The sequence below is a fragment of the Cryptomeria japonica genome, chromosome 4, assembly GCF_030272615.1.
Source record: "Cryptomeria japonica chromosome 4, Sugi_1.0, whole genome shotgun sequence".
Classification (NCBI taxonomy): Eukaryota; Viridiplantae; Streptophyta; class Pinopsida; order Cupressales; family Cupressaceae; genus Cryptomeria; species Cryptomeria japonica.
In genome coordinates, this window is record NC_081408.1 from 470,647,082 (window position 1) to 470,663,193 (window position 16,112).

Sequence of the window (16,112 nt, forward strand, 5' to 3'; positions counted from 1 at the left end):
TGTGCCTAATATACAAATGAGGATACATAGACTTGTTATAACTTGACACAATGTTTAATGTCATAAGCTGAGAGATTGGCTAAACATGGGGAAATTATTTCTATTACAAGAAACCATAAGGTCATTTACAATGTATATATAAAACATAGCTAAATAATCATCCTGACACGGACTCCCAACATCTATCTCCCATGAGCAACTACGAGAAAGAACATTGTCAAGGCATTTTATTGCCCAACCGTGAAGCATTTATGCTTCCCTAGAGTTCTTCCTGACACGATGAACCATTGACCCTGTTTGCAAACGTCTAGAGACTCAAAATTGGCAGGGGATGGAATCTCAATGCAACATGAAAATATCTAACATACAAGTGCATGGGACAAATCAAATCCACTTTCCTACTTAACAAGATTTAAAAACAAACTCAATTACCCACTTTTGCCAAAACAAAAAAAAAAAACTCAATTACAACTAATGCAAAAGATATCCATAAATTGAGGTATCAAGATATTTTAAAACATATCAACCTATAATGATAATTGTTTACCAACTTTATAAAATTTTCAATAATATGATACTCTTTGAGTCTTCCTTATGGCATGGGCATAGCATTGAGAAATTTGGTATTGTATAATTCTATTATTTTGTTCACTTCTCTATTGTAATCAATAATACTCCACCTAAGTGTTAAGTTATACTCTATTGCCATTGGCTATAGCTTATCTATAACCTTTACATTACTCTATCATAAGAAGGCAAAAATACTTGTCACTTATCTCTCAAGGCATAATTGACAACTACACTCTTTACTAGTAGATATTAGCCAACCTCGACTTAAAGATTATAGTAATTTCAATAATGCATCAAGGCTCAACATATTAATATATGCATCTTTATGCCCTATTATTACTATCCTCATTCCAAGGGTTTATTTTAAAAGATATAATCATGTTGGTAATTAATAAATATTCCACTTATTTAAGAGGGACCTTTGATTCTATTATTCCCTATCATAAGATTTACTTAATTTCCTTGTTCAAGCAAAGCTTATATATTGTATATCTTTATAGTACAACTAAATCTCTAAGAAGGAAATTTACTTAATTAACACCTCTATAGGGTTTATACGAAAAGACTACTTTCATCAATTCAATCTACTTTGCAATTAACTACTCCTCTACTTACCTTATCATGGTATACTCAATCTACCATAATACATGTATGGTTTAAGGTATAAAGAATAATTCCATTCTTATCAACTTTATAGCAGCAACTTTACTCTCTCTCGTATATATAGATCAAAGATTTACCTATAAGACTCATTATTCTTTTATACAAATAATTTACTTATCTTTTACATAGATCAATTATTAACTTATTTACACCTTACCTCTTTTCAACAATATGTTTTTTTTTTTACACAATTAATTTACTTATTCCTTCACACAAGCAAATTTCTAACTTATTTACTTGTCCATTATTTTCAAGAAATATAATTAAATATACACTTATTATTATATTCTCACTTTTTCCTTTCATGTGAATTAATCATTTTAAGTTAATGCACATCTCTTATTACGTTGAAGGCATCTCCTATATGAAATGGACAAGCTAACTTTTAAAATCGATGATTGAAAGTTCACCAAAACCTATGCAAGACGATTAAAGTTGTCCCACCCGTTGATTTTCACGTTCTTCATTATCATAGCACAACATTATTTTTCCCATTTCTTTTCTTCCCAATATTGTGCACAACATGACACTATTTTTGTACTCTATTCATCCATAGTCTAGAAAATTTGTATTCTCTATTCGTCCATGGTCTGGCAAAAACTTATGTACCTTAGGGGAGAGGAGCTAGAATATGCATGGGGACATAAACGTGAGATAGCAATGAGGTGGTTAGAGGCCTATAGGTGACTGCCTAACCACCTAGTACATGTTGACATGTGTCCCAACACATGTACATGCCATAACCAATCAATAACACCATAAAATATAGACATGTATTAGTTAAAAATTGTATTGTTCCCATTTAAAATATAAAACTTTAAGTTCATAACAAAACATTAAAACCACGAATACTACTTCAAAATAAAGGTTTTGTGTTTGGTCATAAAACAATACATGCCCAATAATGGGACCACAATAAAAACATTAAGTGTTTGCATTAAACATTAAAAGTATAGCTATTCAACCCTTCAAACAACCACATTCCACCAATACAAAATAACATGACAACAACCCCATGCCACTTGAGAAGACATGGACAGTGATGTTACCACACAAAGGTCTCTCGATGGTCATTAGTTTTCCATGTGTGGGTCAGACCATGGGACCCTTTCAACACCTTTCTGCAACCACTGTCCCATCTGTCTAGGTCGAACCAGCCACATATGGTCACTTCAGTGTCGTCACTAGTCATATCACTTGCATCAATCACACCGACTATGTAAGGCCACATATTTAACAACCAAAACAATCAACTCAGACATAAAGGGAAAAAAATTGAAATTTCAAATTTCAAATTCAACACAATAGGTAAAGATATTAAAGGACTTCGATTCAAATTCAAATTCTCATTTATAAATGTGGACATAAAATCATCCCATTTCATTCAGTGGAGCAAGAAGACAGAGCTGAGAGGACGAAGAAGCGAAGGGGAGCAAGAAACAAAGAGGAGGAAGAATACAGAGCACATTGCAAAGGTGCAAGAAGACATAGAATCACACAAAGAAATAGTTTTTCCCAGGTATTAATCTTCTTTAGAATCCAAAACTTCGTTTAACTACTATAATAAAATAACTTGTCTAGTTTTTAAATAAAACTATCAATACCCTACCAAAATGCGAGCCAAAAAAAATTGCCATACACCAACAATTCTTATTTCTTGCGGACCCCCATGGACCCAGTTACCTAGAAGTCTGCCAACTCCCTTTTTGCTTGCAGTGGGAAATGCTCATCGCCTTCATCCCCACCCCCACCTCCCACTTCTGCACCACTTTCTTTCTCACGAACGTATTCTTCCAACAATATCCACCCCAAGGTCACTTCCAACCTCTTGGTTTCTTTGTCCTCCCCTACTCTCCATCTAATAAATGGGAAGACGGTAGTCACTCCTCCCTCTTCAGCCCCATTGTGAAGATCAAAACCAATTCCAAGGATGGTTGTGTTGAGAAAAGGCTATAGGCCACATAACCATTCCTGCCCCACTATTCCTTGCAATAGCCATGTAGCCTTTTCAAAATTCTTCTCAATCTCCAGCCCCCATGCCTCCGCCATACTCACAATATCTACATTGGTGTGGTACTTGTGTTATGTTTCCATGAAACATTCACCAAGATACACCTTCAGTGTCATAAGAAATTCTTCATCATGGTGCTTGAAAATTGACTTCAATCTCTTGTTAGATATTTTCCCAACAAATTCGAGATGTTGCTTTGTTGTGTAGAGAATGAATGTAGCTTCCATGGTTACCTGCAACTCCCAACAACTTCCCCTTCCCTGCACACTACTTCAAATAAAATAAATTGTCCATGCATTACTTACTTCACCCCTATAAATACAACCATACAAGGGTTATTTAATATCTCCTCATAAATGCTTTCGATAAATGGTGGGCAGCCAAATCTCTACTAAGATTTTTCTAACATTCCCTTCTCATTACGCAACCACCACCTCTTATTCCCAACATTAATGTCATTTATTGCCAAATGCTTTTGAAATTAAAAAGGCTATCCCTTTTCAGTTCCGACTACGTGACATATATTTTCCGTCCTTTTCACATTTAATGGATAATGTGGGAGAGGAGTCAGAATGTGCATACCCTATCTTCAAGGTGTCCATGTATACATATATCTAGCAGTATATATATATATATATATATATATATATATATATATATATATATATATATATATATATATATATATATATATATATATATATATATATATATATATATATATATGCATTAAACTTTCACAAAACTATATTTTCAAACAGCCAATTCAACATACATATAAGCCCAATTCAAACATCGAAATCCATATCAAAAGGCATGGTTGAACAAACATATAAGTGTAGATGACTGAAAATGAATCCTCCATCAATTAAAATGAGGGCCTTCATGCCAATTCGAACATAGATTCAATCATTTTCTCAAACAACGAATGCAACAGACAATCAAACATTGACTAAATAGAACATATGTACATATAACTCTACAACTCTTCCAAACGATCTCTTCATGAATCAAATTGAGTGGCTTCAGACCAATTCAAACAACCAATCAAACGATCAATCAAACAGTGACAATGCAATTGAGAATAGAAACATCATAATCCAAACAGTGAGTCTACATGGTTGTATCTACAAACAACATTGAATTAATTGGTAGTTGGAAATACACATCTATATCTACATGCATTTACATGTACAACTGTTGTATGTATGTGTATTTACATATATGTACATATAAAGTTGATGTACATATATGTATATACAGATATGTACCTATAGAGGTGATGTACATATATGTATATAGTGATATGTATTTTAAGTTGATGTGCATATATGTACATATAGAGACGATGTACAAATGTGTATGGATAGATATATACATATCTCTACATACAAACTTGTACATACATATATGTGCATTCATGTATAAAAATTTTGATACCTACCTATATGTACATATCTGTACATATAGATGTATATGTTTCTATAGAATTTGATTATTATTTATAGCATTTTGTTTCATACTCTATACCCTAACTGTTTCACTTCCTCCACACAAAACCTCATTATCCTTTAACCGTCATACTCATGGTCACTATAATTTTCCAGTTTGTAAATCACCAGTCATTGTTGTACTATATAGTAATGTACACTAAACACTACATTCCATAGTTCAACTTTCAGGTCACATGATATATTTGCAATCTATACCATGATGCAAATTACTATGAAGAAGTCACAATGATACATTCCAGATAATAGACATCGACACAGCTGAGTGTGGATGTTTCAAACAGAGATGAACGCTATCAGATTGTTCAAAATTATGAACACGATAGGGTAAACTATTTGAAGGCCCATCAGATAGTAACAACTCAGGTTCTTATTGCAACTCTCCGTCCAAATGATGTAGATGATGAAATCCTAACTCGCCTCTGTGAATCTTACCCCTCCTCACACTCAACAATTCCACCTACTGGATGGCTAGTTCACATCCCATTTCCATGCATTCGAGCATAGCAAGAATGGATTATGAAGCATGCTCATATTGTTCACTAGCTCTTTGTCTATCCATACCCTTGTGATGATCATCTCTTTCCAACCAGAATTCAAAATTATTCAAGGTCAATCTAGAATCATGGCAAACCAACTATCTCGATAGATTTTTCTTAGAAAACTATGGTCCAAATGTTGCAAAAAACATTGCTGAAAGAGTGATTGGGAGTGTCGAAGATAGTCTTGATCTTTCATCCTAGCTAATAGCACTGGCATGGGTGGTCGATGAGGCAATGGCTCTAGGAGTTTACTTGCAAGTGCAAAAACAAGACCCCACATTCACTTCCCCTTCACCACCTACAAGTTTCATGGATGATGTGGTGCATGACTATGTCGATTGTGGCATATCAGATAGCCAACTAGATGCAAATTTGACACAATATACAATAGAAGTTGGTAATGAGGAAGAAGAGAGCCTGCTATCACAAGTTAGTGAGACGCTCACCTCTTAATAGGAAATAGGACTGTCAAGATTTTTAAAGATGCATGTTCACATTGTGAACAAGAAACAAGGGAAAGGTGTTGATAATGGACTTCGGTTGAGCCATGATTCATAGTTGATTACATCTAATGAGTACATGGAACATTACATGGTTCGAGAGGTGAAGAGAATGGGAGTGGAGGAGACCAAAGAAAGAAAGAAAGATCAGGCCAAAGAGAATAAGGCAACACACATATTGGCAAAGCAGAAGAAGGATAAGGAAAAAATACAAAAGGAGATATTGTGTAAGGAAAAGGAAAGGCTAAAAGAGCTATAGAAGAAGGAGGAGGAAAGATATATACAAGAGAAGGAAATGAAGGAGCATGAGGCAGAGGAAAGGGCCATCGAGGAGAAGAGAATGATTATGGCAAGAAAGAGGATGTTAAACAGTCCATCCACTCCATCGAGTCTGTTGCTTGAACAACATCCCTTAATGCAGGATTCGCTGAACACAATGATCCCGAACTTTCCACCACCTTAAATTCGTGAACCAACTTCCCCATCCATGACCTTTTCTATTCCTTCAAGTCATATGGTAGGGGTTGCAACATTTGCCAGCAATCCTGGGTATTGTAGCCTAAGAGAAGCTGATGAGAACATGGAGCCTGTCATAGGATCAGGGGTAGCACCTACAGTTAGATGAAGTTTGTTTCCCCCTTGGTTTAACTGACCTCTAGAAGGACATATCTATAATTTTTTTTGTCTTTCTAATTTAACAAGACAGGCTAGAACTGCGAAAATGTCTTATGAAGACATGAATTTGACATGATTTTTGTTTTGATTATGCTCATGTCTGGTATCTTTTTTATATGTCGATACACCACAAAACAAGTAATGGGATGATTGAGGAATATGAAAAATAGTACATGATTTTTGTTTCCAATTATGTTTATTTCATTTGTTTTAGGGTCAGTGCAAGAAGCTGAGTCCACTTTTTGGCCAAAAAGTGGAAGTGTTTTCCCTGATTTTCAGATTTTGTCTCATTTGAGCTTAAATTTTGAAACACTTGGAGATTGAATCTTGGAAAAAGTCAGTAATATAAAAGATATCCCTCTGAGTTTAATTTCCAAATATGTAATTTATTTTAATACCTACATAATAAAAAATAACTTTTTGAATGGAGTTCTAAAAACTATGTTTTAAAAATGCCCGTTTCGGGACCATACCATGCATGTGTACGACCCACACTTTTTGACACAATTAAAATTATTTTTTCAAACCATTTTGGGAAATGGTTTGTAACACACTGAAGATTGATGAACATATTTTTTTATATATTTTTTTTAAATATATCTTTTTAATTAATTTTTTAATGACCGTAATTATCTTTTTAAAAATTTGATGTGTACGGCCCACATAATTTGATGTAAACTTAACATTTTTTTTAAAAATAGAAAAGGGTTTTTTGTAGATTGATGAAATATAAAGTTTTTTTCAAAATTCATTAAAATAAAAAATTTATTAAATTAACAAAATTAGTTAATATTTCAAGTTTCTGGACCCAATTTAGTATAAATTAAATGAAAAATAGTTAAAATAACCAATTTTTAAATAAATTTACATATTTAGAATCTAGACAGTATAATCTGAAATGGGTTTTAATTTCGTATAAAAATTCTTTAATTACAGGCACGTAAACTATTTCAAAAGTTCATATTTGTGCTTTCATTTATGGAGATTTGAATTTGCAGGTCCATGTCTCAGGTGTGGCCATCCTAGGCCTATCATGTACCTAATCCCAAGGCAAGTGGTGGGTTGTAGAATCAACTTCCATAGAACAGGCCCCCATTTTCAAAACGGGTGCTCGTTCCTTTTTTTAATCATTGGATTTAGGAACGGGCCCCCGTTTTTAAAATGGGGGCCCATTCCTAAATGATCGTTACTATAAAAAAGGGACAGATTGCATCAGTTTACCATAGTATCATTGGAATCCGTACTGACAAACATTTTTTACAACATTTGGTAGTACTTTTTAATATTTTTTACATAAATTTCTGAAGAACTCGTTAAAAAGATATTATTTTTTGAAGAGTTGTTTGTAAAGATGGGTTCTAGGAAACGTCAAAAGAAATAAAGGAAGACAATGACAATGGAAAAAATTCAAGCACAAAGAGAGAAGGAGGTAAAACGCCAAATAGATCGAATATCACAACAACGACAATTGAATAACACTTCTGAAACATCTAGTTCAATGCCCGTTGTAGATGAGACCATTGAAGAGATCATGATGGACGCAAGAAATGTAGAACCAAACATGGGTATGATTGTTTATGCAAATGTTCATGTGGATGCGAATCCTGGTATGTTTTTAAATCCCCAAGACTATGATGCCAATCAAATTGTTGATTTAAATGAAGCTGGATATAAATTTCATATACCAATATAAAAAGAAATAAAAATTGAAAGTATTACACACCCTCTCTGAAAGAAAATGAATGTAATTTGTTTACTATTGATAGCAATGTGCTAGATAATCTTAATGGGTTAGTTTCTTGGAGACAAATCAGAACACATGCGAACAGATTATATAAACAATTTTTATATAATAAAAAGTTAGGATTCCAATGTCAATTAATGCTACAATTAATAAAAATGTTAAAAATGTGTAAAGTCATGAAAAAAATAGGTATTTATACAAAACCATAAAGAAAAGATGAATCATATAAGAAAGTTGCATCTACCATTGCCAGTGCCATCGATTCTATCAGAAAAACAAGTCGATCTAAAGATAAGAATGCGACACGTAGAGTTATAACAACTGCTATAGCTGACAAAACAATTGTTAATAAAACAATGTTAAGTGATATAAGTGGCTATTTAAACTTACATCGTAGAACCTTGTCAAGAGCGGCCAAAAGAAGAGACACAATTGAAACCGATCCACTAAATAATTGTTGGAGTTTTAGTGGTAGACTTCAAAGGTCGGACATGAAATTAAATGATGAAACTAAACAATTAATTGCAAAATTTTGGCATGATAACAATAGAGTTTCATCAAATGCTAGAGATGTTTTAAAGTTAAGGGCGGGATCAAAAATTTGTGATCCTCATCCAAAACATCTTCTTGACATGACTCAAACTGAATTCTTTAAAAAATTTAGTGATGAATCTATGTTAATGAATCTACGAATTAGTCAAAGATCATTTGAAAAATGAAAATGCTAGTATGTTAAAATCAATAAGCAAATAATTTCTTTTTGTTGTAAAACTCATGTTCAGTTTCGCTACTATTATGATGGTTTTCGATATATACATTGTATGTTGCATGACAATGATCTTGTGCAGGATTGTGGTGTTTATGTTCCACCTGAAACTATAAAAGATTTTATTGCAAGTTTATTTTGTAAACCACCTAATGAGCAATTATTTCTTTCCAGTTCATGCATTTATGGCCTTTGCAATTTATGTGGGAACTATTCTTTGATAGGTGAATGTTTGTATGAACATATTTCATCTTGATAGTTCTGATACTTAATATAAGTATAGATCCAATAGCCAACAAGATGAGAGGGGGGGGGGTGAATCATACAAACTTAATCTTCCATAAAAACATCAGATTCAACCTTGGTAACATATACTTCAGTAATATAACCAAAACTGCTAAACATACAAACTCAAAAGCATATAAACATCATAAACCTCATAACACCAAATTTAACGTGGAAACCCAAATAGGGAAAAACCACTGTGGGATTTCAGACCCACTAAGAAATATACTCTTCTAGATTATGCTCGGTTAAAAGAAAATCTTGTTAAAGATTACAAACACATTGCTAGATGTGACCCGGTTAAGGGATTTCCCTTAGATCTGTTAGGATCTTCACCTTGTTAGAAGTGACCTTGTTAAAGGATTTCAAACACTTGATTAGAATGTCACCTTGCTAGAGGGTTTTACAAATAAGACTGTTAAGTCCATCTGTTAAGAGATTTTCTGTCACTTTCACAAAATAACAGTAATAAAAATCTATCTGCAACTTCACATCTAAAATGCTAAAGCAGATTCTTATTTGTTCAATACAATCTAGACATAGAACTAATCTTGTCTATCTGCTGGGCTTCTATACTCTGTTATTCAAATAGGTCTTCAAGCTTCTGTGCTCGGTAATCACTATGTAGCATCCCTATGCATACATTTGCCCGCATGCATTGTTTATCAATAGTTCCCTATTTATAAACAATTAACTAACCCCTTAATCTCCTTGATCACATTTCCCATGATCAATCATAGCCATCAGATCTTCATGCTTGACCAAGTTCAATGTATCTTTCGATTTTAAAAACATTTTACCCCACCTAGGAACTTACATATATTTCTTGGAACTTGTGCTAGGGTATTGCGGTTCAATTTGAACTGTAGATCTTCATGTCGATCTTCCATTTCCATAGATTCTTAACAAACTTTATTTACGACATACCAATCATTTAATCAATTCTAGCTCATCAGCTTCCTTCATTAAATAACGCATGTAACCATTTACTGTATTCTGTTATAGCTCAGTTACAACTCGGTTACAACACTAAACTTCACTCGGTAGACATTCTACCTTGATTAACCGATAGCGATAACCTTAGGGTTTACCGACTAGGTTCCTTAGGGTTTACCGACTAGGTTCTTTGCTTGGTAACATAGTATAGTATTCACCTTACAATTTGCAACATATGTATGATGTTAAAACAATATAAACATCATGATCTTATCATTGTTTGACTCAGTAATAGTTCCCATTGAATACCTTATTCATCCCCTTATTCATCATAATCTTTCCTATGTCTTTTACCGACATCTTTATATTCTTCAAATCATACTTCTCAAGATATGGCAACATCATACTGAATTAGAAAATCAATTTCTTGACATCATTGACAAAATAATAATATTAAGACAATAAACATCCTTAATCAGTTATATCCATAATCATCAACAATCTTCTCAATATCCTTATTGAAATGCCAACAATCTTCCATTGTCTGTTATAATGCCAAATCCTAACAATCTCCCCCTTTGGCATTGATGGCAAAACCAATTGATTAGACCTTAAAAGATTCAGATTGCTTTGATTCTGAAATGCTGAAATGCTCTCTTGCTATCAATAGGTTTCTCCCCCATACATTAGACTTCTCCTCTTTTTTCAGTCTTCTATCCAATCTTCAGTCTTCTCCCCTTTCCCAGTTTTCTCCCCCTTTGACAACAATGCCAAAAAGTAAAGAACTAAAACATAATTTCTTCCTGTATGAAGTGAATTCCTGTTGTAATGTGTCAATTCAGTCTCAGTCAGAGCATTTTGTCTTCAATTCCTATTCCCTGTATTGTTTCCTGTAATATTTCATGTACACCTTTAGAAAACATCATAAAGTGTGTAAATCAACATCAACTCCTAAAAGATATTCGATAGAGTCATCGGATTGATGCTTTCACCAAACTCGGTTAGTGAGTAGAAGATAGGGGTAGGAATTCAAAAGTGTCCCTTGGTAGTGGCTTGGTGAAGATATCTGCTATTTGTTCCTTTGTGCTAACATACTCCAACACCACTTTCTTCTCTTGAGCTTCTTCTCTAAGATAATGATATTTAATAGAGATCTACTTTGTCTTAGAGTGCATAACATGATTCTTTGAAATGTTAATGGCACTAGTATTGTCATAGAATATAGTTACTGGCTCGGTAACTTTCTCATTTATACCTTCCAACAGTTGTTTGATCCATGCAATGTTGGTACAATTCAATGCTGCAGCAACGTATTCAGCTTCTGTTGTTGACTGTGAAACACGTCCTTGTTTCTTGCTAAGCCAACTCACTAGTCTTTCTCCTAAAAAGAAATCTCCTCCACTTGTTCTTTTTCTATCATCAATGTTGCCTGCCCAATCAACATCAGTATAAAATTTTAAATCAAAATCATTTCCTTTCTGATATACTAAGCCATAATCCTCTATGCCTTTCAAGTATCTAAAAATTCTTTTGATTGTTGTCATGTGCATTTCCTTAGGATCTGCAGAGAATCTTGCAACTATACCTACTGCATGTGTTATGTCTGGTCTATTGTGAACAACATGTTGTAGCTTTCGTATCATGGATCGGTAAAGTTTCTCATCAACAGATGTAGATTCATCATTCTTTGATAATTTACAGTTGGTAGTCATAGGAGTACTTACTGGTTTTGAATCCTCCATTCCAAATTTCTTCAAGATTTCCTTTATGTACTTGGATTGAGTAATGAAAATCTCATTTTTCATTTGCAGTATCTGTAAACCTATAAAATACTTTATCTCACCGATTAATGACATCTCAAATTCTTTGCTCATTTCATTTCCAAAGTTCTTACAAAGAGAGTCATTTCGACAAAATATAATATCATCAACAAATATGGCTGAGATTAGTATTCCATTTTCATCATTCTTCATGTATATATTGATGTTCTCACTTGTCCTTATAAAACCAATCTTAATCAAATAAGAGTGCAATCTTTCATACCATGCTCTAGGTGCTTGTTTCAAACCATGTAAATCTTTGTTCAATTTACATATCTGATCTTTATTATTGTCTTCAACAAATCCTTCAGGTTGTTCAATAAAAACTTCTTCTTCTAATATTCCATTTAGAAATGCATATTTGACATCCATTTGATATACCTTGAAGTTTTTGAAAGTAGCATATGCCAACAATGTTCTTACTCCTTCAAGTCTAGCAACAGGTGCAAAGGTTTCACCATAATCAATTCCTTCTTCTTGAGCATAACCTTTGCAAACTAGTCTTGCCTTGTTTTGAATGACCTCTCCTTTTTCATTTAGCTTGTTTCTGAAAATCCACTTTGTACCGATTACATTTTTGTCCTTCGGTCTTGGGATTAGTGTCCATGTGTCATTCTTCTTGATTTGAACAATCTCTTTTGTCATAGAATTTATCCAATCTTCACTGTTAAATGCCTCTTTCACTATTCTCGATTCAAATTCAGATATCAAACATGTGTTATGTCTCAGTTTGTTCCTTGTCATCATTGGATCATCCTTATCTCCTATAATTTGACTTGGTGCATGATGTCTTCTAACATACTTGGCTAATACAGGCTCGGTAGGCTCTGTATGATCTTCTTCATCACTCGGTAACTGGATATTCTCTTCATTTTCTTCAATAGTTTTCTCGATAAGACTTGTCGGTTGAACATAGACAAATTCATCATAGTCTTTTGGTTCCTTGGAATTTCCTTCATCATTTCTTTCTACAAATTCATCAATTTTCACATTTGCACTTTCTACTATTTTGTTAGATGATTTGATTAGACATTTAAATGCTTTGCTTCTAGAAGAATAACCTAGAAATGTTCCTTCTTCACTCTTCTGATCAAACTTTCCATTTCTATCATCTTTGTGAACATAACATCTACTTCCAAATATTTTAAAATAACTTACATTAGGTTTCTTATCATACGAAATTTCATATGGTGTCTTCAAAGTACCTTTCTTCAATTGTACTCAGTTCAGGGTGTAAATTGTTGTGCTTACCGCTTCTCTCCAAAATGTTTGTGGCACTTTCTTTTCAATCATCAGTGTTCTAGCACAATCCATGATAGACCTGTTTCTTCTCTCAGTTATTCCATTCTGCTGTGGAGTTCTCGGTGCAGAGACTTGTCTTTTAATACCATGATCATTGCAGAATAAGTTGAACTCATCAAATGTGAACTCTCCTCTTCTATCTGATCTAAGACATTTCAGTTGTCTTCCTATTTCATTTTCAACTCTTGCCTTGTACCATTTAAACATTTGAAAAACTTCTGATTTATCTTTTAAAAACATTACTGACATCATCCTTGAATAGTCATCCACAAATAATATGAAATATTTATCACCATAATAACTTTGAACTTTCACAGGACCACAAAGATCAGTGTGCACAAGATCTAAAATTCCCTTAGAAGTGTAAGACTTACTTGTAAAGCTTGATCTTGTCATCTTACCCATCTAGCATCCTCGACACATAGCATTCTCAGGTTTTTCAAGACTCGATAGACCTCTTACTCGGTGCTTCTTACTTATTTTGATCAGATTATCAAAATTTACATGACAAAACCTTTTATGCCATAATCAGGTATCATATATCTTTGCATACAAACACTTGTTACAAGTTGAGTCAAGGTGAAATGTGTTACCTTTTGTTTGTGTCTCGGTAGCAGCTAACTTTCCATTCTTGTCATGAACTTTGACAATTACTTTCTAAAATTCTATTTGGTAACCTGTGTTGTTGAGCTGTGCTACACTCAAAAAATTGTATTTCAAACCTTCAACCCAATAAACATCATTGCATCTTGCATTGTCAAGAAGTGTTATTGATCCTTTACCTTTTACCAGACATGGTGCATCATTACCAAATCTAACATAGCCTCCATCATAATCTTCTAACATAACAAACTTGTGTTTATCTCCTATCATATGATGTGAGCATCCACTATCTATGATCCAAGAATCATTAGTATTTATGTGAGGTATTAGGGCTTTTTCTTCATACCTTTCTTCATCTAATCCATCTTTGATAGCCACATAAACTACTTCCTCTGTATCAGTTTCATCTGATTTATCATCATTGGATTCCTCATCAGCTATTAAGCATGTCTTTCTATCTCTTCTTCTGAAGTCTCGGTGTCCTCTATAATGATTGTCTTTCTGTCTGTCATCTCGGTATTCTCTCTTTTCAATAGAATTTTTGTCAGGACAATTAGAAGCCATATGTCCTATTTTATCACAATTGAAACATTTCAAAGGTAGTTTTCCTTTATACTTACCTTTGCCTCTTGGTAACCTTTTGGCTAATAGTGCTTCAAACTCTTCTTGCTTTCTGATTTCCTCATAGAGTTTGTGTACTTCTTCCATGTTCTTACGAAATCTTTCACTTGCTCCACTATGATCTCCTTCTGAGTACTTATACTTTCTTTCATTGTAATCATTAGATTCATCAAGATGAAAAGAACTAAATGCAGATTCAACTTTATTTACCGAAGATCCACTATTATCAAAGTTACTTAAACTCAAATGCATGTAGCTTACCAATAGTAGCATCTAAAGAAACTGGCATATTAGGTACAGACCTCAATTCATTGATTGCAGAGACTCGGATTGCATAAGCTGGTAGAAGGGTTCTTAACAACTTACTTGTTATATCCTTTTCTTCAATAGTTCCACCTACTCCTTTGATTTGATTGACAATCTCCTTTAGTCGTGTACTATACTAAGTTATGTTCTCACCTTCATTCATCCTCATAGATTCAAGTTGTCCTCTTAGACTATCTACTTTTGCTCTTTGAACATGTTCATCTCCTCCATATACTGATATGAGCTTATTCCACATAGCCTTTGCATCATTGCAGCCTTCTAGGTCATTAAACTCTGAATCGGTCAATGCAGATGTTATTTCAATCATTTCTTGGATATGTTCTTGCTTCGCCTTTATCTCTTCCATTGTCAATAGATAGGTGCTCGGTGTGACGAAATCATTCTCCAGATAATATACAACATATTCTCCAACTCCTGATAGGTGCAGCTTCAACCTTTTCTACCATGTAGAGAAACTTGACTTGTTCAGCTTCGGTGCATCCCTCTTATACATCTTTGGATCTTTAACTCAAGTGCCTTTAAACTTTTCTTCTGGAGTCCAATGCTTTGATACCAATTGATAGTTCTGATACTTAATATAAGTACAGATCCAATAGCCAACAAGATGAGAGGGGGGGGTTGAATCATACAAACTTAATCTTCCATAAAAACATCAGATTCAACCTCGGTAACATATACTTCAGTAATATAACCAAAACTGCTAAACATACAAACTCAAAAGCATATAAACATCTTAAACCTCATACCACCAGATTTAACGTGGAAACCCAAATAGGGAAAAACCACTGTGGGATTTCGGACCCACTAAGAAATATACTCTTCTAGAGTATGCTCGGTTAAAAGCAAATCCTGTTAAAGATTACAAACACATTGCTAGATGTGACCTGGTTAAGGGATTTCCCTTAGATCTGTTAGGATCTTCACCTTGTTAAAGGATTTCAAACACTCAATCAGAATGTCACCTTGCTAGAGGGTTTTACAAATAAGACTGTTAAGTCCACTCAGTTAAGAGATTTTTTGTCACTTTCACAAAATAACAGTAATAAAAATCTATCTGCAACTTCACATCTAAAATGCTAAAGCAAATTCTTATTTGTTCAATACAATCTAGACATAGAACTAATCTTGTCTATCTACTGGGCTTCTATACTCTGTTATTCAAATAGGTCTTCAAGCTTCTGTGCTCGGTAATCACTATGTAGCATCCCTATGCATACATTTGCCCGCATGCATTGT